The sequence below is a fragment of the Zalophus californianus genome, chromosome 3 (assembly GCF_009762305.2).
Source record: "Zalophus californianus isolate mZalCal1 chromosome 3, mZalCal1.pri.v2, whole genome shotgun sequence".
NCBI classification, from domain to species: domain Eukaryota; kingdom Metazoa; phylum Chordata; class Mammalia; order Carnivora; family Otariidae; genus Zalophus; species Zalophus californianus.
This window is the reverse complement of record NC_045597.1, coordinates 31625011-31635906: the sequence shown is the minus strand read 5'-3', so window position 1 is coordinate 31635906 and position 10896 is coordinate 31625011. Positions and strand designations below refer to the sequence as shown.

Here is a 10896-nt window from a genome sequence, read left to right as displayed (position 1 = left end):
CTATAGACCGAAAATCCCTGCTATTAATTTATGCTTTCTATGGGGCACCTGGGTGGCTCAGTTAGTTGAGGGATCCAATCCCCCAAAGAGGGATCCTGGATCCAACCAGGATCCAACTCTTGGTTTTGGTTCAGGTCGTGATCTCAGGTTGTGAGATGGAGCCCTGAGATGGGCCCTGTGCTCAGTGTGGAGTCTGCCTGAGATTCTGTCTCTCTCCCTCTTGCTCTCCTTCTCTCTCAAATAAATAAAATATTTAAAAATAAATAAATTTATGCTTTCTTTTTTTGATTTAAAACTCTAGGAAAAACTTTTTTGTTTTAGTTCCTTGGGATGGGTCTTAGATGAGTTTATATTTACACGGATATATAATTTGCTGATTAAAAATTTTTACTTCACAATAATCAGATGTTTTTGGTTACTGAGGTTGCATTAGCTAGCATATACAGTCTGAGCATTTTGTACATGAAAATGTCCAGGGAAACTCTTAACCCACTTATTTTTTCATTTTATTAATGTTTAGAGTGCCATATTCACTCTCTCTCTTTCACGCGCGTGCACACACACACACACACACACACACACACACTCTCATTATGTATTAAGACACAGATTTCTTTTATCCGGGAACATTGTAAAAAAGATATTGGAACATTTTTAATTTACCAAATTACTTTTTATACCCAGAACAGTGGAGGATTATTTTAGAAGACATATTGCATGGTCTAATATAGTAATTTAAATTTTAAAAAATCTACCTACAGATTGAAGACAACTTTTTTAGTTTAGAAACATTTAGTGTGTGATGCAGTTGGGATACTCTGAGTACTTGTAAAACGCTGTAGGTTTTTGGTGTCGGTTGCATGTGGATGGTTCTGTAACTTTCTAGAAAGTTAAACTTTCTGAGCCTTAATTTTCTCACTAGCAAAAGGGGAAAATTAAGGATTATTAAATTTAAGGATTATGTGGATTTCATAGATGAGAAAAATTACATAGCATAAAAATTTCCTTTATTCTTTAAATGTGGGAGATACAGGAAATTAACTCAAATCTGATGGTTTCTGGCCTTTTTGAATTTTTTAAAATATTAATTAGCTTGTATATCTATTGAACAAGAAATACCTGTGGTTGTTACAGAATAAAAATAAGCAAAAATACATTTAAATAAGGTATAATTTCACCACTTAGAAACAATTACTGTTAATATATTCCATCTTTATTTATATAACACCTACTATAGAGTTATAGTAATTGGTATATTTCATGTATTCCATAAATTACTTTATAATTAATACGTTAAGTGTTTTTTTTTTTTTAAAGATTTTATTTATTTGAGAGAGAGAGAGAATGGAAGCACAAACCGGGAGAGGGACAGAGGGGGAGGGGCAGAGGGAGAGGGAGAAGCAGGCTTCCCGCAGAGCAGGGAGCCTGACGCGGGGCTGGATCCCAGGATCCCGGGATCATGACCTGAGCCGAAGGCAGACGCTTAACCGACTGAACCACCCAGGCGCCCCTACATTAAGTATTCTTTACAACTAAGCTACTTTCATAATGTGAGTTTAAACTTCATGTAGTTTTCTGTTTTATGGTTTTATTATAATTTAACCAATTTCTTAATGGACATTCAGGATGTTTATAATTGTTCCTATTCCACATAATGCTGTGAGACAATTCTTGTGTCATGTCTCTGCGTTCTTGTCCTGTTGTCTTAGTATAAATTCCTGGATCTGCACTTGTGTGCCTCAGAGTATGCAAACTTAAGACTTCACATATATATCACGAACTGCATTCTAGAAAGGTAGTATTATTTTATAACACCTTCAGTAATGTACAGAGTTTGCCAGATTCCCAGGCTCCTAAATATGGACTGTTATTTAAAAATCTTTGTTTAGCTTTTATATTCTGTCTTCTTTAGAAATACAGTTTAAATGGAGTCTCATTTTATACCATTATTTAGATTTATTTAGATTTTGTATAATTTTAATTTTATCATTTAGATTAATATATATGTATTATATACAAGAATGTATATATACATACACACACAGACAGGTGTAGGTTAATATTTTGACATATGGATGAGGGTGGTCCAAAATCCAGGTACTATGATTTTTGCCTTTCTGTAGTCTTTTTCAAGGAATAAAGCATTCTGGATACTTGGGCTTTCTGAATATCTCTGTATATTTCATTATTTCTACTTAATATTCGGAAGGTAACCCGGCTTTATCTATGGTTCAGAGGTGTTCCTTGGAGAGTTAATTTTCAGAGTGTGTTGTCAGAGTGCTAACTCGAAGGTCAGTCCCTGTGATGAGGTTAAGCTTTAAACTATTAGCTACCCTTAGGTATTTGATTGCATAGCATCTTGGCCATTGCAAGCTAGTAAGTAGGTGATACTTCCCTTGTTTCAGATGCGTAGACAGGTTCAGAGAGGTATTTAACTTGCTTAAGGTCACACAGCTCTTAGGTAATGAAAGTTGAGTATGAATATACTTTTGTCTGACATGAGCCCTTTCTCTTTCCATTTTGCCATTGGCTGCCCTGCCCTCTTGATCGGCCCCATTCAGGCCCGTTGACTGTCACTCTTCACTGCCCTCCATGTGTCAATAGGTACAACTCTTCTTTCTTCTAACTCACTTCTTCTACTCTAGGTTAATGTGGGAACTTAATCACCAGATTGTGTCAGGGGTGGATCATTAAGTATTGGGGGTTCTGAGGGGGCTGTCCTGACTAGAGAGAATGGACTTTGACATCTGTTTTGGGTGTTCCTGGGAATTTTTCATGCCTTTTTGGCTTTGGGTAGGAGTTTCCAGATAAATGAGATCTTACTGTGTTTTCACTAGTTGGGATCAATGCTCATCTTTTTTTTTTTATCATTTATTTTTGAGAGAGAGGGAGAGTGAGTAGGGGCATGTGGGCAGAGGGAGAGAGAGAATCCTCAAGCAGACTCCCCACTTAGCTCGGAGCCTGATGCAGGGCTTGATCCCAGGACTCTGAGATCATGACCTGAGCTGAAATCAAGACGCTTAACCGACTGAGCCACCCAGGCGCCCCACAATGCTCATCTTGAGTTTATTTTGGATCTCTTTGGGACAAAATTCAAGAGAGTTTGTGCTGCACAAACCATGAGCACCTGGCTAGCTGGGATAATCCATGAGCCACTCAGGGTTTTCCCCCAAAGGAATGTACCACTCTGTTTGGATATGTTTTATTGCATATTTTATTTTATTTTATTTTATTTTATTTTTTATTTATTTTATTTTATTTTATTTTATACAGAGAGACAGTGAGAGAGGGAACACAAGCAGGGGGAGTAGGAGCGGGAGAAGCAGACTTCCTGCTGAGCAGGGAGCCCAATGTTGGGCTCGATTCCAGGACCCTGGGATCATGACCTGAGCCAAAGGCAGACGCTTAACAACTAAGCCACCCAGGAGCCCCTGTTTTATTGCATTTTTAAACTTTCTGTTTTACTTATGTGGCTGTGAGGTCCTTGAGGGAAGAGCTTCTGCATTTTTTTCCTTTAGATCTCCACCATCCAGATAAGTGCCTGTAACAGAGATACTCAGCCAATGTTCAATTCATGGGGCAATGGAGCCTTTCTGTAGATTAATGCTGTGTATGGGAAGGGATCCCCTACTTCTTGTGTTTGAGTGTGTTACCTCCTGGCCCAGGCTCCCATCCATAATTACTACAGAACCAGCTTATGAGAAACTAACTTCTATTCTACAAAATAACTGCTTGTCAGTTAACAGACAATATGCCTAGCCATGGTGATGTTGGGCACCATGGAAAAGATGTGGAAGGCATACAGGGATTGTAGGTGGGCTGAAGACCTAGCTGTGGTGAGTAAGGACAGCAGGAGATTCATAGCTAGCTTAGGGTTTAAGATCAGGGACTTCCCAAATCAGATTCCCAATATGGTGTTTCTCCCTGAAGTGGCAGGTGGAGCAAGGACTCCTGCCTGCAAGTGGTGGATACATCTCTAGGGCCACTGGGGTCACTGCTGTTGCCATGCACACTGACCACACCTTAACTGGGGACCCAGTGTCAGGACTTGTTCTTGGAACAGCTTATTCCTACTGTGGCCTCTCTAAGACCCCCTTTCCTCTCAGCTACTCCACCCTCGAGAGACAGGATCTGTACATATTTTTCCAGTGGCTTCACTAAGGAACATTGGTTGTGGTAACTGTAGGTGGTCTGTTCATATGTCATAGCCTTAAGTGGGGAATTGTCTGTTTAAAGTACATACTGTCTTCCGTGCCTGTCTTTTGTCTCTCTGTGTCAGGATTTCATAACCCTCTCTCTAGAATGTTTCAGTAAATATGGCTCATTACACAAATCAGGGCCAGTTCATGAATCCATTTAAGGAGAACATGCCCTCTGCAATTTAGCTTTGTCATGAAACTTGAGGAATTGAAGGATGGAATTGAAATTAATGATGTGCATAAAGAGTTGATATTTCAAGTTTATATCTTAATCTGTTTTTATTTACTCTTAGTAGGCTAGATTGCCCATAGAATTTTTATAGAAAAGATGTTGGAAATGTAGCTTCTAACTTTTGTTGATTACCTGTAAAATTGTTCCATTACAGAAAACTCTCATCATGTTTTTTTTTTTTTTTCTGTTTATATTTGTTAATACTAAAATGGCTAATCTCTCTCTTTGTAACATAGAACCACATGTAATTTCCTATAGGGGACAACTTTTGATGATATATGCATATCCTTCAAGATAAGATTAGATGCATATTAATTAATGCTAAATTTGACTTGTGTATTAACCCTGATTAAGAGAAAATTAATACCCAAATCTTGTTTTTTCAGGCGGTAACGGAGAAGAATTTTGAAACAAAGGATTTTCGAGCTTCTCTGGAGAATGGTGTTCTGTTGTGTGAGTAAGTATTTAAAGCAGTTAAAAAATAATTCAAAAGCGAAGATGTGTATGTGTGTTGTGAGTTGTCTTCACTCCTTCCTCCGTGGCCACCATAGTCACAGATCTGTTTTCTTGGTAACAGGTGAGATTTGATCTCTGCAAATTGACACCCCCACCGTACCAGACAGTAGGAAGGGGTTATCAGTCTCTGCATCTAAAGATAGCATTGGTGAAATATATATTATTTTAAATTAGTAAACAAGAAAGATTCTGTTATTGCTTGATGGGTCAGTAGGGGTGGGTGGTTGAAGGGGAAGCCTTATTACATTGCACCAGCTCTCCCTCTGAATATTCTTTTTTTTTTTTAAGTTACTTATTTATTTATTTTTTATTTGACAGAGAGAGAGACAGTGAGAGAGGGAACACAAGCAGGGGGAGTGGGAGAAGGAGAAGCAGGCTTCCCACTGAGCGGGGAGCCCAATGTGGGGCTCGATCCCAGGACCCTGGGATCATGACCTGAGCCGAAGGCAGACGCTTAATGACTGAGCCACCCAAGCACCCTTCCCTCTGAATGTTCTAACATATGGAATTGCCTGGTTTAGAAGTTAATACAAAACTTTTTTCTTCATCTGTAAATAGTGGTGCTTGTAGAACAAATTTAAGCAGTAACGAAGTTTTCTTTTAAGCTTTAAGTGGAGTCATTACATTGCCACCATCAATTTGAGTCAATGACCCATGGGCCATTCGTTCAATAATATATTATTGAAAATCATATCCCAGGTTTTTGTTATCATAAGTAAACTAGGCTGGTGGCATGATTGATGGTATGGAGCCTACATTGTGTGTTTAGTCCCACTGTTTTGTCCCCCAGTGGATGCATAGTGCAGTTAGCCAGGTATGTGACCTTTGGGGGTGAAGGGTAGGCATACCTGTGGGATGTAAAGATGAAGTCCCTGGTGAGGGTGCAGGTTGCAGAAGTGAGCAAATAAATGATAAGAATGTCCTTGAGTATGCACCCACATTTTTGAAAGGGCTTAAGTACTCCAATCTAGACACTTATCGCATAGGTATTTATGGAATCTGTCCACAAGTAAACATTGGGAGTATATGTGCTTGTATTTAGATGATTTTGATTATCCTTTTAAAAGAAGGTTGTTTCAGCAAAGATCAGGAGTCAAAGGGCTTAGGTTTGATTCCTTGCCCTATTACTTTTGGACATTTAAGCTATTGACTTACCATCTGAGCCTTATTTTCTCATCCATGAAATGGAGATCAGCATATCTGATCTGCCTAACTCACAGAGTTGCAAAGTTCCATAATATATATATTAAGGTTTATATAAACTATCTTTGCATAAATAAAAGTTGTTGCTAGGAAGATGGCCATGTAGATAACAACCTCTATCTCATTAGCTCTGTTAGTAGATGTTCAAATTTTTTGTCTTAGAGCAATATTATTAAATTGAGCCATATGCAGTTGTTGATATTCAACCCTATGTGACCTTCAGAAATGTCAATTTCATGTGGTTCTGCCTAATACCTAGCAGAGCAGGCATCTGAAGAAGGGCCACTGGTAAAGTTTAAGGGGTGTTTCTTGTCCTCTTCTGATGTATATTTAGAAATGCCATTGCCAAATATGTTTAAACTAATTCTAGTAGACCACATGGTCAATCTAATTGGTCAATGTAAGGAAATTACTTTATATTAAGTTGAAAACTATAGAATTGAAATATGTCCTAATGTGTTTAGAAGATGGGGGGGAATGATAGTTAGAAAGATGCATGTGATCTGAAAGTTACCTTATCTATGAGTATGGACTATTTAGAGGTTTGCAGTGAAATAGCTTTCTCCACAATCAGGATAAGCCTTAGGTAAGATGTGTGCCTATGAAGTACTGAGTTGTTTGTAGACATGTGAGAGCATATAGCCCAAACAGGTGATCTTTTCAAAGAAGTCACTTTGTGGGTATATACTGCCAGTGATGAACTATCACTTAAATCATTTTTAGGGTTCCCCTTTTTGGGGCATTGCCTCCATAACAAGATCATTAAACATACTTGTGAGACACTTAGTTGTTTTTTTGTGTGTGTGTTTTTTTTTTTTATTAAAATGCAATTTATGCACCGGGCTGGTCTCTGAATGATTTGAGGTGATTTGTAAAAAACCATACCCAACCTGAGATGAGGAGCTTATTGTTACCAGTGAGGATATTAAGAGTTGATGAAAAACTGTTTTGACCACAAGTTGTACTGTTAAATATATAAGTTCTACCTTCACAGCAAACATTTGGATGCATGTTTTATATTGGTTTAAAAAAAGTCACTTTAATTCACAACTTCCAAAAGCTCATTCTTAGATTGTTTCCCAGCTGGAATAATACCAATTGGGGGTTTTGTGCATTACCAGATTAAGTCTAATCAATATGTTTAGTACCCAGTATTCTTTAAATGAATGTTTTCCAAAAGTAGCGTAAGTAAGTATTAAGCTATGGTAATCAGCAGTTGTAGTTTACTGAGGGGCATCAAAGCCCTGTGTGATGTTTGTATTAAAAAAAAATCATTCTCTTAATTGAAAATCGCATTATGTACGGCCACTGGTTAATGAAGTATACTAATCTAAAAGGTGTAATGTTGGGGTGGGGGAAAGCCTAGGTAACTCTGTTCTGTATAAATCTGTAGTGAAGAGAGCCTAGCTGGTTGGCCTGTGAAATGATTAAGCAGGCTTCACTGTTGGGTAAACCTACACCTGAGTTCCAATGCCTACCCGGAAAGCACAATCTGCCATTCAGAGTCTGATATTAAAAATCCTCACTCTTAAATTCATGGTAAATATAGTAAGCGGTCTGTCTTTGAGAATATTTTACCCAAAAGAGATCTCAAGTTTTAGCTGAAATATGATTAGGATATTTTAAAACTCTGAATTCATTTTCTTACAGGAAAAGGCTGACTTCTGCTTGGTTCACGGCCAGGAAAATGGATTCTTGTGAAATATGGGTTCTGCTTATTGCCTATTAACAATCTCTAGGCATCCTGGTTCGTTAACATCATTAAAGAGCTTTCTTATTATTTTATCTAATTTCAGCAGTCTTTTATCCGTTAGTCATAGTTTATCCTTTTTGAGCTGGCATTCTGAAATATCAAAGTCAAGAGTTAGAGGAAGTGAGCTTATTATAGCTTCCACCCAACTGGCAGTGTTCTGACATTTCAGATAGTCTAAATTGAGTATAAAACTCTGCACTGAGGTTTTAGACAAGATACATACCTGCATAATGAGGATAATGTGCCTTTATTGTCTTTTAATCTAATTGACTATTGAAGTTAGTATCTTCTGTTAATCATTTTAGTATCATTTAGTTTGATTGACTGTGAGATCTCATTGAGTTGAGGGCTAAAGAATACTCTCTGCTGGTTAAAGTCTGTTACAGTTAATTCTTTTACTGTATACCTTAGGTAATATTTCTTGGCTTTCCTAAACAGTGAGATGGGAACAAAATCTAATTTGGGTTGTTTTTTTTTTTTTCAATTAGTAAAAGGATTGACAAGAGTCTGTAAGATGACTTCACCTCCTTGTTAATTATTGACCGTATTCGTTAATCAGTCCCCTATCTGCAGTGTTTATTAGTGTTCACCAGGACCTTACTATATATTTTTAAAAATATGAGATTTGCCACTACCTAAATATCCAAACCTCTCTCACTCTGTGGTTCTAGCTGAATTATTTCTCTTCTCTAAACGTATTTAGTTGAGGCATATCTAGCTAGTGATAGGAGTTAGTAATTTCACAGTTACTCATCTTATGATAGCAATCTTAGAAATGCTAAAATGAAAACATTATTTACCTTATGAAGTAAGAAGATACATTTGAAGATAAATTTATTGGGTGTGTCTCTGGTTAGTCAGTCTGTACTTACCATCCCTGGAGTATCGCCAGTTCTTGCTTATCCCATTTCAGCCAGCCATGCCTCAGAAGTTTACATGTGAGCCGTATCTCAGAAGTGTGTCTTTTTGAACTTGGCTCAAATTATTGAGAAAACTCTTCTCACACTGTTACGAGGCCTTCTTTTCCTTGGCTCACAGCTTGGAAAGAGTGAATTAAGATGTTCATCTATTTGGTTTGAGAAATCCTATTTTAATTTATTATGCCATGTGACCACTACACTGTCTACATAAACAAAACATGATGTTTTGTTAAAGATGCATTCAGTAGAAGGAGAAAAATTATTTAGAAAATTCCTGTTAATTTTCTATGGGATTCTTGGGTGATTGTTTTAAAGCATAAGACAAAGAACTTTGTCACTTCTCATTCATGCAAGAGAGCTCTGTCTTCTTCTAGTTGGAGACTTTCACACATTGAATGGCAGTGATACCAGTGGGCCCTTGGGCTGCTTTGCCGTGTTCCATGTGAAGTCCAGAGGGCCTTCTTTAATGAAGACATTTTTTCTTAGAGTTCTTTCTGGTTTAGAATTTCCTGAGGAGACAAACTGAGGGTTGCTGGAGTGGTGGGGGGTGGGAGGGATGGGGTGGCTGGGTGATAGACACTGAGGAGGGTATGTGCTATGGTGAGCACTGTGAATTGTATAAGACTGTTAAATCACAGACCTGTACCTCTGAAACAATACATTATATGTTAAAAAAAGAAGAAGATAGTAGGAAGGGAAAAATGCAGCGAGGGGCGGGGAATCAGAGGGAGAGACGCACCATGAGAGACTATGGACTCTGAGAAACAAACTGAGGGTTCTAGAGGGGAGGGGGTGGGGGGATGGGTTAGCCTGGTGATGGGTATTAAAGAGGGCACGTTCTGCATGGAGCACTGGGTGTTATATGCAACCAATGAATCATGGAACACTACATCAAAAACTAATGATGTAATGTATGGTGATTAACATAACATAATAAAAAAAAAGAACTTCTTGAGGAGGACACTTGTTTCCATACATCTCTCTAGCATGCCAACACTATCCATTGATCCTCATCCGTATTATGGCCATTTGCAATATAAGTAATAAAAATGATTTTTCTGGGGCGCGTGGGTGGCTCAGTCGGTTGAACATCTGACTCTAGGTCTCGGCTCAGGTCATGATCTCAGGGTCCTGAAATAGAGCCCTGCAACGGACTCCGCACTCAGCAGAGTCGGCCTGGGATTCTCCCCCTTCCTGCTGCCCTTCCCCCTGCTTGTATGCACATGCTCGCATCTCTTTCCCTCTCTCAAATAAATAAATAAATAAATAAATAAATAAATAAATAAATAAATAAATAAAATCTTAAAAAAAAGATTTTTCTTCACTTAAAGTAATATGAGCTTTGAAGTTTACATATTATTTGATAACCCTCTAGTAGGCAAAGCAAGATGCAAGTGTTTAGGTTCATAAAGACAATTTTAAAATTTTATACTGCTTTCTCTTCATGTTAGCATTTTGTGATTGCCAGTCTATGTGTTCTGTTTTTAAGATGCGTAGTCAATTTTTTTCTGTAATTTGATATCTACATATACCAAAACATTTAAAAAATAGTTTCTTAAGTTGAAGGCTAGCTTAGCAAACATCAATTTAAAAGTTCACTTCTGTTATAGTAGTCACACTGTACAGACTCATTGCAAATTTTGCAGATATTTTGTATTGTGGCTTCAGTCCTGTTTCATAAACCTGCGTGTACCATCTATAGGGCTTTCCTGCCCTAAATATAAATTACTAAGAGGAGAGCAGACGCATTTCAGTGATAGGACCTCTGAGACAGAAATGAGAATGATGGTCTACTAAAAATAAAAGGAAGTAATATGTATGCTAGATGTATGAGATATGAGAATTTTATTAACGTTGATCAGCAAAAAGCTTTACTGAAGTCAGTTTTCATGTAATAAAGGGGTTCAGGTAGGCACATGGAAAACAATGTGTTGGCTGTGAAATAATCCAAGTATGGTAATTCTGGTCAGTGTATCGAGAAGTAAGCTAAATAAATGAATACTGTAAAAAGAACAAATATATAACGGTATCACATCAGTTAAAAGTAGAGCAATTGCCTTATATGAGAGACTT

At 37.7% G+C, this 10896-nt stretch overlaps 1 protein-coding gene across 13 annotated transcripts in view; it reads left to right on the top strand.

Annotated features, from left to right (window-relative positions):
- The first annotated feature begins 4823 nt into the window (after window positions 1-4823).
- The window catches only part of LMO7 (LIM domain 7), a 126608-nt gene continuing 120535 nt past the window's right edge, over window positions 4824-10896 (top strand). For 3 of the 13 annotated variants that reach the window (XM_027589235.2, XM_027589236.2, XM_027589234.2), the window contains exon 1: window positions 4845-4888. The gene's annotated coding sequence lies outside the window, so the exon portion shown is untranslated. Of the gene's footprint in view, window positions 4889-10896 lie in introns of all 13 variants that reach the window. The other 10 variants (XM_027589228.2, XM_027589222.2, XM_027589227.2 and 7 more) reach the window with 7 other exon arrangements.